The sequence below is a fragment of the Phaenicophaeus curvirostris genome, chromosome 3 (assembly GCF_032191515.1).
Source record: "Phaenicophaeus curvirostris isolate KB17595 chromosome 3, BPBGC_Pcur_1.0, whole genome shotgun sequence".
NCBI classification, from domain to species: domain Eukaryota; kingdom Metazoa; phylum Chordata; class Aves; order Cuculiformes; family Cuculidae; genus Phaenicophaeus; species Phaenicophaeus curvirostris.
The window spans coordinates 95,163,232-95,184,531 of NC_091394.1; the positions used below are offsets into that span (position 1 = coordinate 95,163,232).

Sequence of the window (21,300 nt, forward strand, 5' to 3'; positions counted from 1 at the left end):
AAGGTCCCTTCCAAACCAAACCATTCTATGATTCAATGATTTAAGCTACTGAAGTAAGTTAAAAGAGATTTCTAATAGAATCACTAGCCTGAACTAGTTACTACTATCCAAATATATCACACTTTGCTAAATTTTGCTGAGTGTGACCCATTTTTTTGATGAGGGTGTTGGTAGGGATGTGCTCCGTGAAGAAGTAGCAACCAGGGTCTACTACGTAGAACTCCAATAGCTTTATTACATCCTCTATCCAAATGTGGAGTATTGAAACAAAGATCTTTGGGATGCTTGGAAAGCTACCCGGTTGTCATATACATATATCCCCTGCTCAGCAAAGCTTTTAATAGTCACCAGGGATGGAACATAACAGTGGCACTATTCATCTAAGACCTCCCCCATAAGGAGCTATTAAAGATCCAATGGACTGAGAATGACAGACCAAACTTGTCCATCATAGCCAATGTCCTATTTCTAAGCTCAACAATGTTTACTTATAGAATTGTAGAATCATTAAGGTTGGAAAAGACCTCTAAGATCATCAAATCCAACACCACTGTGCCTACTAAACCATATCCCGAAGTGCCATGCCTACATGTTTTTAGAATACCTCCAGTGATGGTGACTCCAACAGTTTCCTGGGCAGCCTCTTCCAAGGCTTCATCACTCTTTTGGTAAAGAAATTTATCCTAATATCCAATCTAAACCTCCCCTGGTGCAACTTGAGGCCATTTCTTCTCATTCTATCACTTTTTACTTGGGAGAAGAGACCAACACCAAGGTGCTACAGCCTCCTTTCAGGTAGTTGTAGAGAGCAATCAGGTTTCTCCTCAGCCCCCTTTTCTCCAGACTAAACAGCCCCAGTTCCCCCATCACTCCTCATAAGACTTGAAATTTGAAAGACAGACAATTAAAAAAAAAAGCAATTATTCATTAACTTTTGGAGAGCAGCTGAAGAGGCTTGCTTATCCCCACCATCCTTGCTATTTTCCGTAGCTGAGGTGATTATTCACAGGATCAAATAGAAACAAATTGGATTTATTATGTACTATTTACCTAGAAAAAAAACCCCTTGTTACAAATAACAGTTTCCGGAGGAGGAAAGAAGCCCCAAAGCCTTGCTCTGCACCTCTCCAGCACGAAGAGCAATGGCCTGCAGATGGCAGAGTGGCCCAGGACAGCAGCCACGTTCAGCTCCTTGGAGATCCGTCTACCTCTCAGTTTATCAGCACAGTTCTGGGAACCACTTTGACATGTTTCTTAGCAAAGCATTAAAACCAAAACAATGAACTTTTGCAGTCCTGAAAAACTCAGGTCTTTACCCTAGGAAGGAAAGTCATTTATTATTCAAAAATGTAAGTGTGAGTAGGATTTGACCTTTGCTGCCAAGATCAACCTGTACTTTGTGTTCCCCGTTCAGCACCCTGAGGCATCCATTACCAAGCAGGATTATACCAATCCCTGCCCAGAATAGCCCATGCTGAAAATATGAAAGTCTAATCTCCTGCTATTTAAAAACACTGTCCCGTCTTGACTAACGATGCCGACTTCTTCCATGAGATAAATCAGATTTTCCCCAGACTATTGGGTGCTTTGCGGTGTTGCAGTGATGATATTCAAGGAAAATCACCTATTTTTTGCCATAAATAACCAATTTCATCATCAGGACTCAAAATCCAGGTCTGAGACCAAGGTCTATGTGATCTGACTCTGAATAACAAACAAGCTAATGGTTACAACAGCCTTGATGACGACAGAGCTATTGGAACTTTTCTGAATCCACTTGACCTCCACTTTCGGACCAAACATGTCCATGAGCACCACGCCCACAGGGCACAGGGAAAGCATCATGATTTAGCCACCTTTTCTTACTATAGGCCAAGACTCCGTATCAGCCCTCACCATGCATCTGCTGACTCTTTCGGCAGCAGGTTTTAGATCTCTAGGAATGGGCTGTGCATGGATGGCACCTTGTTCACATCATGGTTCAAACCATTACCTCTTGCTCAGCTTCTCCAACTACTTGGTGATGTCTTGGTTGACATGGAAGTTTTAGCCAAGACATACTTAGCAGGCTTGGAGGTGGGCGTAGCAGGTTCTCTCCCTCATCCAGCTTCTCTGAAAGAGCGCTATCCTAATCATAGGTGCAAGCCAAATCCAAACATAAGTGCTGAGAAACCTTCAACCTCCCTGTGGTTTTAAAAGCCTCTAATTTACCAAGTTCAAAGCCTTCCCAAGGGCACAAGGAGGTTGAGGCACCGCGTGTTCAACTGGCACCTCGCCTCCTCCAGGCTGCTAACCCTTATCAGTGCCTGAGCTGGTATATAGATAGGGGAGGTCTGCTTCAAAAGGAATTAGTGATGGGAAAGAAGAACTATTTAGTTCAAGGCAAGCAAAACTAAGTGGTAGGCAGGTTATGATTCATTTAAGGTGAGTGATTTTTTCTGCAGGAGATGGAAGAAACAGCAATGTGTAAATACTCATCCCATTGTGCCTCCACAGAGCCATCCTGTTTAGCAGCAGTTACGCATTAATAGTTTTTGTTGTGTGATGCCAACTCACTGCAGTGAGTCTGTTTTAGAGAAAGTCAGAAGCTATAGCTTAACCAGCATCACTGATCTTTATCATAGAAATCATCAACATCTGAAATTATTTGTTGCCGCATTACTGCAAGAGAGCTGGATGTGGAGCTTCTTTTCTGAATTATGTTGTGACTTGTGAATGATGAGCTGGGGTGTATCAGTTGAGCTCATCCATCAGTAAACACTTGAGATACAGGGAAGGTTTTACAGTAAATCACATAGTTACTTTAAATAAACACAGGGGATGAAGGCTGTCAAGAACTTCATTACTACATTACAAGCATCTTCCTATCTTATATGAATAAACAACCTTAAAGACATAAAGCACAATGTATACAAGACACACTTTCAATGCTCCAACATCCACTGAGACAACAGAAGTCTGCGGGGAGACCATATAGCAGCCTTCCAGTACTTAAAGGGGGCCTACAGGAAAGATGGAGATGGACTTTTTAGCAAGACCTGTTGTGACAGTACAAGGAGCAATGGTTTTGAACTAAGAGAGGGCAGATTTAGGCTGGATATTAGGAAGAATTTTTTTACAATGAGAGTGGTGAAACACTGGCACAGGTTGCCCAGGGAGGTAGTAGAGGCCTCATGCCTGGAAACATTCAAGGTCAGGTTGGATGTGGCTCTGAGCAACCTGATCTAGTTGCAGATGTCCTTAATTCTGCAGGGGGGTTGGACTGGATGATCTGTAAAGGTCCCTTCCAACCAAAAGCATTTTATGACACTATGATTTTAATCAACTCATTTAGTGGAGACTATGAACAGAAACACAGGAAACTGCAGCCAGGAGAAGTGATATGAGTGTATACCCAGGGACTCTGGGGGCTTGCACAGTTCACAGTCCCTCTGTCCTTGGAGCAACCACTTTCTCAGCCTCCAGTCCACAACAGCAGTTCCCTACAGTATACAAAAAAAAGTTATGGAAACAATCTATTTGAAATGATAAGTCTGGCAGAGAATTAAATCCTGTTTACAAATATTTTTCCTTCAGCTGTAAAAACTGCACATTTCTGAACTAGAAAGATAAGATTTTTTATGCTTTATAGCCACTGTTAGCCAACTGTCATAAAAATGTCCCAAGATTAGTAAAAACACAGTGATTGTTACTGCCAGCATTACTTTGACTTCAGTCCCTTCAAGGTCAACTTTGCCTTTAATAACTTAAAATCAGATTAAGGCCTGCATTCTGATTTGATTTTATAGGTCAGTAGAAGAAATAAAAAAGGGGGTTTTAGCCAACTTCTGTTACATGCCTACAATTATGGAGTCTTATCTTTCCATGTATGAGTCAGAGGACAGAGACTGAAATGCTTTCTTGAGAAGGTCCTATTTTCACTGACAGAAAAAGGTGATCTTCCTAACATCTGGGTATTATAAACAAAACCCTAAATAAAAATATTTACATTGAAAATGGCTTACTTTGCAAAAGACACAAAGTCATAGAATGATTTGGGTGGGAAGAGACCTTAAAGCCCATCCAGTTCCAACCCCCTGCCATGGGCAGGGACGACTTTCACTGGACCAGGCTGTTAAAAGCCCCATCTAACCTGGCCTTGGACACTTCCAGGGATGGGGCATCCACAGCTTCCCTGGGCAACCTATGCCAGTATCTCACCACCCTCATTGTGAAGAATTTCTTCCTCATATCTAATCTAAATCTTCCCCCTTCCAATGTAAAGCCATTCCCCCTTGTCCTATCACTACAAGTCCTTGTAAAAAGCCCTTCCCCAGCTTTCCTGTAGCCCCTTCAGGTACTAGAAGGCTGCTATAAGGTCTCCCTGCAGTCTTCTCCAGGCTGAACAGCCCCAACTCCCTCAGCCTGTGATCATATGGACCCGTTCCAACAGTACCATGTCCTTCTTACGTTGGGACTTCTAGAAATGGACCCAGTACTCCAGGTGAGATCTCATGAGGGAGGAGCAGAGGGGAACAATCACCTCCCTCAACCTGCTGCCCACACTTTCTTTGATGCAGCCCAGGCCATGGTTGACCTGGGCTGTGAGCATAGCTTGCCAGCTCATGTTGAGCTTCTCATCAATCAGTACGCCCAAGTTGTTCTCTGCAGGCCTGATCTCAATCACGTCATCCCTCAGTCTGTATTGAAACCCTGAATTGCCCTGACCTAGGTATAGGACCTTGCACTTGGCCTTCCTCAGGTTCACCCAGGCCAACTTCTCCAGCTTCTCTAGATCCCTCTAGATGACTTCCTGTCCTTCTGGCCTGAGAAACATGCCACTCAGCTTGGTGTCATCTGCAAACTTGCTGAGGGTGCACTCGATCTCGTTGTCAATATCATCATCAAATATTAAACAGCACTGGTCCCCGTACGGACCCCTGAGGGACACCACTTGTCATGGATCTCCATCTGGACATCAAGCTGCTGAGCACTACTCTCTGAATGCAACCATCCAACCAAGTCCTTATCCACCAAAAAATCCAACCATCAAATCCATATCTCTTCATGAGATATGAATCTCAGTGATTTCAGAATGGAGCTAGGGATGTAGCTCTTATGGAAGGGTAAAATGGACACTTAAAAACCCAAGAAAGTTATGTTTGGAAATCCTTCTTTAGACAAACCACTTTGGGGTTTTTTTTATTAAACTACCAAAATATCTATTTTTAGAGTCCATGATAACAAAACCACACCAGAATGAATAGCTCCATGCCAAGAAAAACAGAAAAACTTCTCAAAAGCTTGCAGTGCTCCTCCAAGTAAACAGGAAAGGGACAACCTTCAAGTGCAACACCAGTAGTTCCTAAGGTTGTGTAATGGTAGGAATCCCCAACATGAGCACAATCTGCTTTTTTCTTTTGCTAGAGAAGTCCTGCTATAAGACTAATTCCATAACCTAAGTGGCAGGGCTGTTACAAATTGCATTGCAAGCATAAGAATTTAGTTGATTACTCAAGTGGAAAACTATAGAGCGAGGTTAGAGAAGATTGCCGGCGGGATGGTGATCCATGTGCAAACTAAATTAAAACAGCATGGGAAATATTAACTTGCTGGTGAGAGAATTTCCTCCTGAACCTGTCTGATGGGCAGCAAATTCCTTAACTGAATATTGTATGAGCAGGCAAACAAAGCAACTGTTTTAGTAACGGGTAGTAAAATTATTTACCCAGAGCTTCCTTCTGCATTTGCTTTCTGTATCTTAAAGGTGTTACTCATAAGCTACAGTCTACCCAGTGAACCAAAGCTCTGTGAGACAACAGTTCTAGTGCCTAGAAGAGCCTTCTCTCCATGTACACAGCTAGTTGCCACCTCTGATGTCTGCACTCAGTAATACTGCTGGGCAGTCAGACTCTCATAAGCTCAGTGCCATGTGCTAGCATGAGCTGGTAAGTGAAAGAGCTTTCTGAGGCACTGAGCGATACCTCTGCTGTCCCATGAAGCGATATTTCAAAACATACTTTGTAATGTTTTTAAAAATCATGCTTCATACTGGCAGAGCCTACAGGATGTTCACCGTGTCAGCAGTAGGTTTGCTTTAGCAATAGACCTTTCCACATAAATGAGAAAGTTCCAGACAGACAAAAAGAACTCCAACCCCCAAATACATTTTTTCCCTTAAAAGGGGCTGTTCTGATTTTAGTATCTTGAATGTCTGCATACATGACGTGCATATGTAGGTTGGTGTGCATGATTTGGCACTAGAAACAAAATAAGTAATACTGAAAACAGAAATAGTTAAGAGAGAGTGTGTATACATATATGTGCATACATATAAAATACAAGTCTTTCAGATGTTCATAGCATCACAGAATCAAAGTTGGAAAAGACCTCTAAGATCATCAAGTCCAACTGTCAGCCCAACACCACTGTGCCTACGAAACCATGTTCTGAAGTGCCATGTCTACATGTCTTTCGAACACCTCCACGGATGGAAACTCCACCACTTCTCTGGGCACGCTCTTCCAATGCTTCACCACTCTTCCAGTGAAGACATTTTTCCTAATACCCAATCTAAACCTCCCATGCTGCAACTTAGAGGTCATTTTGTCTCATCCTATCACTTGGAAGAAGGGACCAACACCTACCTCAGTACAACCTCTTTTCAGGGAGGTGTTGAGAGTGATAAGGTCTGCTCTTGGCCTCCTTTTGTCTAGATTAAACAACTCCAGTCCCCTCAGCCGCTCTTTGTAACACTTGTGGTCCAGCACCTTCCCTGGCTTCGTTGCCCTTCTCTGGACATGCTCCAGCATCTGAATGGTTTTTTTTTTTGTGGTGAGGGGCCCAAAACTGAATACAGGACTAAAGGTGGAGCCTCACCATCACCAAGCTCCGCCAGGGGAGGTTTAGGCTGGACATTAGGAAAAAATTTTTCAGAGAAAGGGTCGTTGGGCACTGGAACAGGCTACCCAGGGAGGTGGTTGATTCACCTTCCCTGGAGGTGTTTAAGACAAGGGTGGACGAGGTGCTAAGGGGCATGGTTTAGTGTTTGATAGGAATGGTTGGACTCGATGATCCGGTGGGTCTCTTCCAACCTGGTTATTCTATGATTCTATGATTCTGCTGGCCACATCATTTCTGATACAAGCCAGGATGCAGTTGGTCACCTGGGCTTGCTGCTGGCTCATTTTCAGCTGGCTGTTAACTAACACCCCCAGGTCCTTTTCTAATGGACAGCTTTCCAGCAATTTACTCCCAAGCCTGCAGTGTTGCATGAGTTTGTTGTGACTCAGGAGTAGGATCCAACACTTCACCTTGTTAAATCTCATACAATTTACCTCGGCCCATTGATGCAGCCTGTCCAGATCCCTCTGTGGAGCCTTCCTACCCTCAAGCAGATCGACACTCCTGCCCAAGAAGTCAGTGAAGGCAGGAGAAGAAGACAATAAGCAGATACAAAAAGATAAAGGGAATACTTTTGACACCAATAAGTTCCTTCTGCTACCCCCACCTAGTGGCAAGTACTCAGACGCAGCATGTATTTTAAATAAACTTGGCTACGGTGATGTGCCCGGCCAGCAGCTCTGCAGCAGCCTGACTCTGATGTGCAGAGCAGATGTATGGTTGCTGGCTTTGACTGGATTTCAAGGCTGTACTGCACAGCAAGCTTGTCATCCATGACTGCCTCGCCACAACCTCTTACAGCCAAATGTAAAATATCCCAACCACTGAGAGCTGCTGCTCTACCCACCTGAAACAGGCTGTAACTAGACTGGGACTGATTTGGTATGGCCAAGAGAAGTACTGCACAACAAATACTTTACCTGAGCCTGCTGACACTCATATGTGGACTCGAAGGCCAAAGCAGCTGCATCTCATTACCAGTTCAATGCTGTTTCTTTATTTTGTCTGTAATTTTCTACTGCTGCACTTGCTTTGCAAGGTGGCAGCTTTAAGAGTGAACCGCCAACTTGGAGAAGTAACCTGGTGGCCTCTTAGGGGAGGAATAATCACAGGGGAATTATTTAGCTTTTTACTGACAGCTAATCTGAGGAAACACCAAGGAGCAAAAAACCATATTGGATAAGCAAGGTTAGTATTTGTGCTGTGAACAGAATCTGGAGCAGGTCACAAGGCAGACTGAGAAGTCTCATACAAATCAGTGAGAAAAAGAGCAAAACACAACAACAGCTTCTGTTAGCAGTGACGACAGCCACTGAGACCCTTGTAATATGGCATTTCCCAGCCAGCTACAAACAAACAGGACACTGGCTTCTAGTAAATAAGGGTTTGTTTTTTCCCAGACAAAAAAAGGGCCCAACAATAGTGGGACCAGCACTGCTCACGGTTCACAGGAAATGCTCACTGTGTCACCATCAGCCGAAGGGCTGCGTGAGGTCACGAGTTACATGGAAGAAAGATTAAGTCACATGCAGCAGTTTCTATTCAAAACCTCTTTTTGATAAGTTCTATTGGGGGAAAAATAGTTCTTTATAAGCTTAACAATAAGATCTGATATGGGAATAGGATGCTAAGGTCCTATTTTCATTTGTCAGAAATCATCACCTAGAGACTTGTTTATACTCTTAGAGTAAACACCATACAAAGTTTTAACAGAAGAAGCTGTTGTGCCCAGCAAATACTTTGTATTCTGCAAATTCATCTCTGTATAAAATACTGTGTGCTGCTAAAAATATTTTCCATTGATAGAAACTGCTTTGTTTATTATATTTTAAAGAGCACAGCAAGCAAATCCAAAGCTTGTCAAAAAGCTGTGAAAAAGTCAGAACCCAAGTCTCTGCCCTTCATCTTGTTACAACAGTCATAGAAACCACCATAAACTCAAGTATTTCAGCTTTGGAGCGTCTGAGGAGCAGGAATTTCATAACACAGCTGTGATTTCATAAATGCACCCTGGTATCCACTCCCTGATATTTTCACGACTGGATCACCATGAAACCTCAACCACAAATCCTTTTGCTTCTTGTCATCTCCTCTCAGATTTCAGAGCTTCCAATGGCTTAGAGCTCTTGGGGGACTCTGAGCTGCCAAAACCCCCCAAAGCTGAGCCAAAGGCTTGGCTGCTGAGCTGAGTACTATACAGAATCACATAATTGCTTGGTTGGAAAAGACCTTTGAGATCATTGAGTCTAACCGCATCTGTCCACTACTAAACCATATCCCTGAGCACCTCATCTACCTGTCTCCAGGGACGGTGACTCAACCACCTCCCCAGGCAGCCTCTTCCAGTGCTTGATAACCCTTTCAGTGAAGAAATCTTTCCAGATAGGTCATTCCCTCTTGTCCTACCACCTGTCACGTGGGAGAAGAGACCAACACCCACCTTGCTACAACCTCCTTTCAGGTAGTTGTAGACAGCGATAAGGTCTCCTCTCAGCCTCATATATTGCAGTAGTCAGCACTCACACTTCGAGTTTATTGCACCCATAAACCATCTTCTTACTTCTGGAGGAGGGCCACAAAGTTGGTGAAGGGTCTAGAGGGGCTGAAGGCCCCTGGTTGGTTCAGCCTGAAGAAGAGGAGACTGAGGGGAGACTTCATAGCAGTTTACTGCTTCTTCACAAGGGAAGGAGGAGGAGCAGGTGCTGACCTCTTCTTTCTGGTGAACAGTGATGGGACCCAAGGGAATGGCAGGAAGATGTGTTTACGTAGGATATTAGGAAAAGATTCTTCACTCAGTGGGTGGTGGAGCACTGGAACAGGCTCCCTGGGAAACAGTCATGGTGCCAAGCCTGACAATATTCAAGAAGCATTTAGACAACATCCTCAGACACATGGTGTGAATGTTGGGGTTGTCCTGTGCAGGGACAGGTGTTGGACTCCATGATCCTTGGGAGTCCCTTCCAACTCAGGTCATTCTATGATTCTTTGGATTGAAATACAAACTCTAACCAATGAGGAAGGTATATAAAAAAGCACAGTAATTTGTTCTGGTGCCCATTACCATGATCTGAGCAGCAGTGGGAGTACGAGATTTTAAGAAGGAAATAAGGAAGTACTAAGTGAAATCAGAGTCTGATATTATATGATATGAGAGCCTCTGATTTGCACCACTAGTGCTGATGTGAGAAGCAATATTGGACTTCATCCTACATGAAAATTTTCCTCATTAAATTATGCTTGCTCAGCCTCAATGATGACACTCACTCGAGCCAAGCACTTGTTCAGAAACCACTCTGAACAATGGGCAAACAGCAGAACAGCGCTGGAGAAAACTTGCACTGACCAATACGTGTGATCACAAGGCTCCATTTATTTGCAAGAGCACAGGTGGAAAAACTCAGACCAAAAGCAGTGCTGTGAGGTTTTGATTGCTGCTAGTTTCTACATAAAAATGATAGCCAACTAAGCTGTCAGGCAGCTTTATTCACTCAGCATCTCAGAAATGACCTATTGCAATAAACACCACATAAAACAGGAGTAACATCAAGACTGCGGCTTCAACGTTCTCACTGGTAAAATTCACATCCTGAAATTCTTCTTGTGCCTGTCAAGAGCCAGTTCTTCTGCTTAGCCTGCAACATTCACAAGCTGTCAGCACATTATATATATCTTTTAGGCAGGAGTACGTGCACTCCGCAATCTGAACATACTTTTCTGGAACACAAACTATCACCCAGTTGCAAGAAGCCTATCCTCTCCTTCCTCCTCCTGTTTAGCTCTTGTCAGCAGGGATATCTGTACAACAGCTGGGAGTGCTGGACTCTCAGCCTCACTCTGCTGCTCTGTTATTGTTCTGGATGATCTGAAGTGAGGACAGGGCTGCCTCTTCAGTGTGAATGAGGAACTCGTAGGACATAAGAGTGTAGGGATTAAGCATGATTCCCCATTTGGATGGGGTTATTAGCATTGAGGGGAGTGATAATCAAGAGAACGAATAATTAATAGGAATATTACAAGGACATAAAAAGCACAGTAGTTGGAAGGACTGAGATCCAAGGGCAAAATGCAGACAACTGACAGGCTGAGAGAGTTGGGGTTGTTCGGCCTGGAGAAAAGAAGGGTCTGCGGAGACCTTATGAGCAGCCTTCTAGTACCTGAAGGGACTACAGGAAACCTGGGAAGGTGCTCTTTACCAGGGAGTGCAAGGATAGGATGGGGGGAAATGGTCTTAAGCCAAAAGAGAAATTCTTTACTGTGAAGGTGGTGAGGCACCGTCACGGGTTGCCCAGAGAAGTCGTGGATGCCCCCTCCCTGGAGGTGTTCAAAGCCAGGCTGGACGAAGCTTTGAGCAAACTGATGCAGTGGAAGGTGTGCCTGCCCATGGCAGGTGGGCTGGAACTGGATGATTTTTAAGGTTCCTTACAAGCCATTCCGTTTCACGATTCTAGGAAAATGTTTTTCCAAAGCTATCAGCAAAAGTCAGCTGCAGCGCACCCTGAATGCCTCAGGAAAAATCTGTTTGACCAAAGAGCCACTTTGCAGGGCACAGGCTGGAGCAGTGTCTGTCTTCCATGTCAGGGATCTGCTGCCTGCATTGCTGTGACATCCAAAACTTTTACATCAGATTCATGCCCTTTAAACGCACCCACATTTCTGCTTTAGTCACTCACAGTCTTAAGGACAAGATTATAGATGAAAGCTGGGTCTAGATTTGAGATATATCAACTAATAATTACTATTAATACAGTGAAATAGCGCGGTGTTTCAGGTGCAGAATCCTGGAGGTGCTTTTAAGCTGCAGAAAAGCAATACCCCCTTCTGGCAAAGCTGTCCTGTCTTTAGGTACAGCAATTGCTTTTGAAATTACCCGTGCAATAGCACACCAGCAGCAGCCATGGTGGGTTAAATAACACTTCTGAAAAATGGAATTAAGGAAAGAAGTGACAAGCCTCTTAAAGGATTTCATCGGCCGGTTTTCCCATTCTCTGTCTCAGCTCAATTATTGCTCCTCAGCCTCCCACAACTGTCCTCCTCTTCTCATATTTGGCAACCGTGGGAGTCATCAGTGTTTCATTATAGCTCTGCTGCTACACTGCCATTCTGTCAAAGTTGCAGAAAGGTTTATGCGGCTTCCCTGACAATTCCTATTTTATAACCCATTTTTATGGTGCTGGGTCAGGAAAGAGAAGCATATGTTAAGCACAGTGAGCCAAAGGTAGGTGTGGAAGAGGGAGAGGGAAAGCAAAAGCCTAAGAACAGCTGAAGTCTGAGGCACCGGCGAGCGAACACATGCACTAATCTGCAGGCAGCAAATATGGTTTTTCCTTCCAGCGTGATCACAAATGCTGTCAAGTAAAGCTTCTAAAGCTTTAATGAGTTAAAGTTTCTAACCCTCATAGTAGCCTGCTTTCACAGGAGTAATGTGTACGAGATTAGCTTACTGCCCTCAAAAAATTCCAGTTTTCTACTTCTTTATCCAATATAGAAAGCAATTGCAAAGAGACATCTATTCCAATATTGACTACTCCTGCTGCTGCTGAAGAGGAGGAATCAAAGGCAACGCATATGATGTGCTGTGCAGGGAAAGACCAAAGAATCATAGAATCACAGAATGGTTTGAGTTGGAAGGGACCTTAAAGATCATTCGGTTCCATACCCCCTGCCACAGGCAGGGATAATCAATTGCTGTTGTAGATTTATTTTATTAAAACTGCTTAGCAATTCCTCTATGTTGTGCAGAATCATCAGACCAGTGAAAAATGCCAGGTTTACTTAAGCCAGAAGCTGAACCTTTTATACTCAAACACTGAGAGTGCCAATCAGCTGTGTCCATGCTGCAGGAGGTAGCAAAGCTCCAGAGAGGGCAAGGAAACACAACACTGCCAAGAGCTCATACTGACTGCTGCAACTTGATTCACTGGCGGTTCCTAGATTATCTCTGCCACCCCGTTCCTCTTGGGAAACCTGTTTTTAACTTTTCTTCCTCTCTAATTTATTAAGTGATATTTAGAAAGTGTTCACTTTGACATTAATAAGAAATTTGCATCACAGTGCTTAATGAGCTGAAATCGTATATAAATCAAATCTGATGCAACTTCCAGTGTGCTGAAACAGCAGTAATTAAAAATATTCCTTTTAATCTCCACCAAAGAGCAGTTTTGGGGATACAACAAAGGTGTTTACACCACAGGGCCTAGAGCAGCCTGATCTAGTGGGAGGTGTTCCTGCCCATGGCAGGGGAGTGGAATTGGATGATCTTTAAGGTCCCCCTTCCAACCTAAAGCATTTTAGGATTCTACGAAATAAAAAGCTGAGAACTTTCGTCATGGTCCCAGGAAACCACAGGTTGCATTCTGCTATCCATATATATCAGTACACACACCCAAGGCCAACTTTACAGCGTCAGAGTATTTATTCCCAGGCTGCCAATGCTGTCTCGTGTTGCTGGCCAGTTAAGCAAGCTGCGGATACAGAAGCACTCAAAAGGCACACACAACTACGCCAGCATCCATTTCCCATCACTCACAAGGGTCTTAATGTAAGCAGGCACGTATATGAATGCAGCAATCAATACATTGTTTTGCCACACTAATCCTTCCCTCTCCTTTATGGGCTGTAATTAAAATGCATCAGTGGTACGTGATGCCCCACTTCGGCTCCGCATGCATTACGTAACGCTGCAGCACTTCGCCTCTCCGTCTCGCTACAAGATCAGACATCAATTACAGTGACACGTATTGCCTGAAGATATGCAGCATCCCAGTTTATCCAGAGCTCAATAGAGCTTTTCGTCACCACTTCTAGAATATTGGCAAATTTATAAACAAAGGCATTTCAGCTCAAATGCACTTGAAAATTCCCAAACTCGAGAGACTCATACATTTACAACAGAAAATCTTTCAGCACCAACTCGCAAGCCTGTTCTGTTAATCAACAGTGGAGCTTTTGTTGCAGTGATTAACACATTAATACCCTAGAATATGACCACTTACATACACAGCTGAACCGAATCTTAACCAAAAACTGCTATTAACACCTATTCTTCCTTCAAGTACAGCCAAACCCAAACTGTTCACTCTGGGTTTTCAACGTACATTGAACTGGCCCTCTCCCACTCCCTAAAAAAATCTGTTAGCTAACAACTTTTCTACTCTGCTTAAGAACAAATTTTCAATTAAAATCATAGTTGCTTAATGGAGACCTATTCAACACAGGGCTGCTCATAGCTGGGAGGAGGATGCCCAGGAACATCACGAGGCAGCAGTATAGACTCAGAGAATGCCTTGGGATGGAAGGGACCTTTACAGGTCCTCCTGCCCAACCCCCCTGGTAAGAGCAGGGACATCTTTAGCCAGATCAGGTCACTCAAAGCCCCATCCAAGCAGATCTTGATTGATTCTAGGGATGGGGCCTCCACTACCTCTCTGGGGAACCTGTGCCATTGTTTCACCACTCTCATTGTAAAGAATTTCTTCCTAATATCCAGTCTCAATCTACGTTCCCTTAATTTAAAGACATTACTCCTTGTCCTGTCACATCTGTCCCCATCTGTCCTGCAGAACCCTTTAAGTACCGCAAGACTGCTTATAAGGTCTCCCCAGAGCCTTCTCTTCTCTAGGCTGAACAACCCCAACTCTCTCAGCCTGTCCTTGTATGGGAGGTGCTCCAGCCCTCTGATCATCTTCATGGCCTCCTCTGGACTCGGTCTAACAGATCCATGTCCTTCCTGCACTCAGGGCCCCAGAGCTGGATGCAATGCTCCAGGTGAGGTCTCACTAGAGCAGAGCAGAGGGGCAGAATCACCTCCCTTGTCCTGCTGGCTATACTTCTTTTGATGCAGCCCGGGATACAGTTGGCTTTCAGGGTGCAGCCTGAGCCCTTGCTTGGGTGCTTTGGCCCCGTGCTGCTCTGCGGTGCAAGGACTGTGTGTCCATGTGCAAGGACTGTGGGTCTAACCATTCTGCACTGCTCTAGCCAGACCTCATGGGAAGGTAGAAGCATGATTAATGTAACTACACAAAGGCAAGATGAAGAGCATGGCTAGGACATCCAAAATTTTATGAGACTCGCTCAGAGCTAAGACTTGCAAAATACCATTCTAGCAAAGGGAACACTGAGCTAGAAGGCATCACCTCAATACTAAACTCCCATTCACTGCTGTATAAGGTTACTCCTTAAGTATCCGTTCTACCCCACCAACCCCCAGGCCCCAGGAAACCATATCTGTGTATCCAGGCACATAACATGAAAAAGGAAGGCAGACAGACTTGTAGGTAGCCAAAAAAGTATTCTTTGTCAAGCAGGCAGTCATGCAGGGTATGGTCAGCACAATAGTTGCGCCTCTGAATTGCAAGCAGCAAAGAAAACAGTTCATTTCCAGCCTCAAGTTGAGTGTATTGAAAATACAGCAAGTATACAGCAGAGTAAAATGCAAGGAGCACAATGATATAAAACATCGTCTTCTCCCCCTACTTCTAGACTTGACTACGTGCTTGAAGTCATGTGAAAACAGTGACTCAAAAAGGTGTTTTTGGCCAATGTACCCGTGCAGATACCATCTGAGAACCTTCATGTTCCAGGGGATTACTGACCAGACAGATGATCTTTACATTTCAGCCTGGATCACATTTGCATAGTCCTTTAAAGGGTCACACATTGGTGCAGGCAGCTCTGGCTACAATTACCCTACCTGACCGCAAGCAAAACAAATATAATGGCTAATAAACATAGGTACCTAGCAAAAACTTCATATCCAAAAAGGCATTTTCCCAGCTAGAAACACCTAACCTATTCAGAGGGTAGAAAGAGTTGAACTGATCATACCTACACTCCTTAGACCATTCATGTCACGCAGTCTTGAAGTGCTTTACTCCCCTTCTTTTCAAAACTCAAAGTCTCCCAAGAAGCCACAATTCCCACCACAGGTTTACAAAAAGTGTATTGTTAATTGTTATTGTACTGCAAAATCAACCTTCTGGCCTCTCTAAAGTCTTCGGGGGTATAGGTTTGTTTATGATAGGAACAAACACTCTGTCTGTAATCGTTTCTTGTTGCAACTGTGCTACTAGGAAGCCTTACCAGCTAAAAGTCAGCAAAGAACAGTAAAATGGCATTCACTTTTAAAATATTTGCTATTTTAAAAGTGTTGGTGAATTACATATCAATAAATGCACTGATTCTTCTCATTATTCACTGTATACTTAAAAAAAAAAAGAGAGGAATTCTGAAAATAAACCATACTAATCTCCTGAAGAGAAGCAGCATTCCTCTGCGTAGTTGCCTTTATTGAGGTTAATTCCTCATGTGGCTCTATCAAGCGAAACATAAATCCTATTAGTGCTTTTCCTATTTGCTTCAACAGATGAACTCAGGTTGTAGTTTCCAGGCACGGTTTTCCATTTAGACCCTTGTTCCAGGAAAAACACTGCAGTTCACCAGTTGTTTTAACCATCTCCAGACATACCAATGCTGGTAACAGGTCTACCATACAGAGAATTCTAATCAGTTGAGGGATCACCCCCTCAAAATGGTCTTCCTCTACAGGTGTTCATGCCACCAACTGCTTGCCTCGTGGGTAAAGCGTTATAGAATCATAGGATAGTTTGGCTTGGAAGGGACCTTAAAAGTTCATCCATTTCCACTGCCCCTGTCATGGGCAGGGACACCTCCCACTGGATCAGGTTGCTCAAAGCCCCATCCAAGCTGGCCTTGGACACCTCGAGGGATGAGGCGTCCACAACTTCTCTGGGCAACCTGTGTCAGTGCCTCACCACCCTCATCGTAAAGAACTTCTTTCTAATATCTCATCTAAATCTCCTCTCCTTCAGCTTAAAACTGTTCCCCCTTGTCCTATCCCTGCACTCCCTGATAAAGAGCCCCTCCCCAGCTTTCTTATGGCCCCCTGTTAAGTACTGGAAAGCTGCCAGTAGGTCTCCCTGGAGCCTCTTCTTCTTTAGGCTGAACAACCCCAACTCTCTCAGCCTGTTCTCATATGGGAGGTGCTTCAGACCTCTGATCATCTTCGTGGCCTTCTCTTGACTTGCTTTAACAGACAGAAAACCATCCTCTCAGATGAATTTATAGGAGTTGATTAAAAAGACAGTATTAGTGTCTATTGTAGCCTCCCTCAAACTTTCAGTCTTTCCTAAATGCTGCCTTTTTCAAATTTGTGAGTTTTGGCTTGAACATTAACTTACATGAAACACTTTCGGCATGTGTATTGCTAAGATTGAAAAGCAGAATTCCTTTCACATTGAAATCCTCTAAACTCTAGCTACATGAAAATATTCCTCCTAGTATTTTGCACTTGTGGGGTCATACTACAAAGTTGCATATACAGGAAATTTTGGTAACTAGAGCAAGAACCTAACCCCATGTCTCAGCCAGCAACCACTTACTGTGTCCCAGACGACTGGCTTGCCCACTCTTATTGAGCTGTTTAAAAATTACACTACTTGTATTTCTACACAAAGGATAACGAGATCCATGGAATCACTTTGCACCAAATGACTGGAATCGATAGTTTGGAATAAAATGTAATAACACAAGATGAAAAAGATGTCTTTTGTTTTTTATACACAATCTTTACTCGCACATGTTCCATTTCACAATCAGTGAGGCTCTGCACAGGAGGATATATATGCCAATAAAATCTGAAGTTAAACAAGCAAAGCACATCAGAAAAAAAAAAGAGAGCAAATATTTCCAGTGTGCAAATTATGAGAATTAGGCCTTATGGGAACAAAATTATAGAATCATAGATTCATAGAATGGTTTGGGTTGGAAGGCACCTTAAAGATCATCCAGTTCAAACCCCCTGCCATGGGCAGGGACACCTCTCACCAGACCATGCTGCTCAAGGCCCCATCCAACCTGGCCTTGACCACCTCCAGGGATGAGACATCCACAACTAAATAATGCATCTAACAACTGTCTTGTTTCTCAATCAAGGCCTCCAGGGAGGTGTTCAAACAGAACAGAACTCTCTTCCAAAACAATCAAACAACTATTTTTATCATATTGTGGAAAGCAGTTTTACTTTATATCACTCCGTTTGTAATCTTTTTGTTGTCGTTTGAACTTAGGAACAAATGGAATGCATAATATATATGAATTACAGGTTTAGCCAGCAACACAGCATGACTCAGTCATCCAACAAAGGAAGCGTAAGTAATTTTTAAGATTGAAACCTAACTAACTTTCAACATTGAATTTGGCAATCCTTTCATATCAGATGGAGAGAAAGTTGTACCAAACCTCTCCCACAAAAGTTACAGCATAAAATCATATGAAAACTTATTTTAAACACTTTCCACATCAATGGAGTAGAAAGTGCATAATGTAGAGGCATAACCTTCCTTACAGCAGCCGTCCAGTATCTGAAGAGGACTACAGGAAAGCTGAGGACGGACTTTTTACACAGGCATGAAATGACAGAATGAGGGGGAATGGCTTTAAATTCGAAGGGAAGATTTAAATTAGACATTAGGAAGAAACTCTTCATTATGAGGGTGGTGAGGCAGTGGCACAGATTGGCCAGGGAAGTTGTGGATACCCCATCCCTGAAAGTGTTTAAAGCCATGCTGGATGGGGCCTTGGGCAGCCTGGTCTGGTGGGAGGCGTCCCTGCCCATGGCAGGGGGGTTGGAACTGGATGATCTTTAAGGTCAATTCCAACAGAAATCATTCTATGGTTCTATGGTAACCTTCCCCTTCATTTACCTCCCTAACCTCTAGCACATGCTGTCTGCAATCCAAACTCCCTGGCACAAGATTTATGACCCATGACTTTGACTACCTCAGAGAAGGAGAGAGCACTTAATTAAATTACTGAGAAAGAGCCACACTCAGCTTTTTAACTGTTTATATCACCTCATTTTCTCATTCAATCCCTAAATACCCTGAAAGCTTGCCTGTGGACCTCTTCAGCTTCTCTACTGTTGCATAGTCTGTTTGGACACGGGGGGGACCCAGCATATTTCTACAGAAGGGGTATCAATACTGCTGGTCACCACAGGTCACTAGCGACGACCTCCAAGTCGTTCAGGTTTGTAAATTGTGATTCTTGCCTCCTGCTATTTGTTGACCCAAAAAGGAAAGAAAAAGTGTGAAACTGGATTCACAAAGTTTCCTTCTTCTGTCATTTAAAGTCAGTACAAAGTAAGCACCGCTCAATTTATGTTGCAAAGGCATTAATATTAGGAATATATCCCTTAGTGATAAAACCCAAACCCTTCAAATAAGCTGTTTTGGTACAAAAGCAGACATAGAGCAGAACTACAACAGAGATGATAAAGTGACCCTGAGGTCCAGTAGAGCAGAAACTTATTTTTCAAACTTATATGTAATAATCATACAATTGTTTGGTTGGAAAAGACCTTTGATATAATAGAGTCCAACCATACCTGTCCACTACTAAACCACATCCCTGAGAACCTCACCTACCCGTTGTTTAAATACCTTCAGGGATGGGGACTCAACCATCTCTCTGGGCAGCTTCTTCCAGTGCCCGAGAACCTCTTCAGTGAAGAAATTTCTCCTGATGTCTAATCTGAACCTTCCCTGTTTCAACTTGAGGCCATTTCCTCTTGTCTTACCGCCTGTCACTTAAGAGAAAAGATGAACATCCACTTTGATACAACCTCGTTTCAGGCAGTTGTAGACACAAGTGGAGAAAGAAACAGCACAGTGCAGTGCACGTGTTCTTTGTTTCTGTTACAGCTCAGAACGAAACACCAGATCAGATGTTTCTGAGCCTGCAGCAGCATCTCATTGCTACATAAATTGTCTACTTTGCATCACAGTATGATAAACAATCATTTCTAAGTCACCTGATGGAGTCCATGTAAGACAGCAGGTATGCCTGTAATGACTTGTCCTCGCCAGAAGATGTCTGGCATGGTCAGACACGATGCCTGACTTTCCAAATCAGGCAAGGAAAACACTGAATGCTGCAACAGTATCCACTACAACTAATCTCTCCTGATAAACAATCATTTATCTGAATACCCCAGGCATTTTGTTGGATTTAGATTTGTTAAGATTCCTCCTAGAGTATCAATGTTTAATATTAATTTTAGAATATGTAAGTTAATGTTCATTTTCCTGCCACCTACACAAACTCCAGTGTGTGTGAACTCAATCTCCATTCTCCAAAGAAACGCTTTAATTTTCAGGAATGTCCAGATGCAACATTCATACATAACATTAAACACCTCCAGATCAAGAGCTTATTTAAAGCCAGACGGATATCTTTGGAATTTGCTAATTATCCTGGGGGGCCTCAAGGCTGATAGACTGAATTATTGGAAGCACATTGTTTACAACTGATAAAAGGAGGAAATTCTGTTTGTAAACAGTCTAGACATGAGAACACGTAGAAAATGATCCGGCTCAGTTTATCGCTTGAGACAGAGAACATAAATAGGGAACCAGAGGAGGACAGAAATTCAAGGTTAAGATGATCTGAATACAAGCTACACAAAATTTATCAGCATATTAAAAGGGATTGCACTGCCTCATGGTGGGAAACTTGCCAAACACAAAGCTGACAGTGAGGACAGATCAGGCTGCTGTAGGGGCAGATCCTTTCTATTCGCTGTTCTCCATATCAGCACTTTGGTGGGAAAAAGTAGTCATGCTCTGGAAGTGCGTTGAGGCTTCTTGAGCCGAGTGTGGAAAACGTTTCTGAAGGCTGCTGGTCACAGGAACATCTCTGCTTGTTATTATTTCCTGGTCATCATCCTGGCTTCCAGGTAATTGAGTTTCCTAATGCCACACAGACACAGGGCATTTCCAGGTTGAAACAACTTCATAAAACACCTACTTTACAAAGGGGCTCAGTATAAATAGGGACAGGTGAGACAGATGGTACAGTGACAGCAGAGTTATTTAGAAGACCTGCTTTAATCAACTTTTATCACAGAACCATAGAAGAGAGTCATAGAATTATTAAGATCGGAAAAGACTCTAAGACCATCATGCCCAATTATCATCCCAACACCACCATGCCTGCTCAACCATGTCCCAAAGTGCCCCATTTACAGGTTTTTTTAAACCCTCCAGGGATGGAGACTCCATCACATACCCAGATGGCTTGTTCCAATACTTCACCACTCTTTCAGTAAAAAAAATTTCCTGATATCAAATCTAAACCTCCTCTGGCACATATTGAGGCCATTTCCTCTCAGCCTATCCCTTGTTACCTGGGAGAAGAGACCAGCACCCATCTTGCTACAAGCTCCTTTCAGGGAGTTGTAGACACCGATAAGGTCTCTGCTCAGACTGCTTTTCTCCAGACTAAACAATTGCAGTTCTCTCAGCTGCTTCTCGTAGCACATGCGCTCCAGACCCTTCACCAGCTCCATTGCCCTTCTCTGGACACACTCCAGGATATGAACAGCCTTCTAGTACTGAGGGA

At 43.4% G+C, this 21,300-nt stretch overlaps 1 protein-coding gene across 5 annotated transcripts in view; it reads right to left on the reverse strand.

Moving 5' to 3' along the window:
- The window catches only part of SLC45A4 (solute carrier family 45 member 4), a 104,895-nt gene that overhangs the window by 14,852 nt on the left and 68,743 nt on the right, over positions 1 to 21,300 (reverse strand). The gene's annotated exons all lie outside the window — the stretch shown is intronic.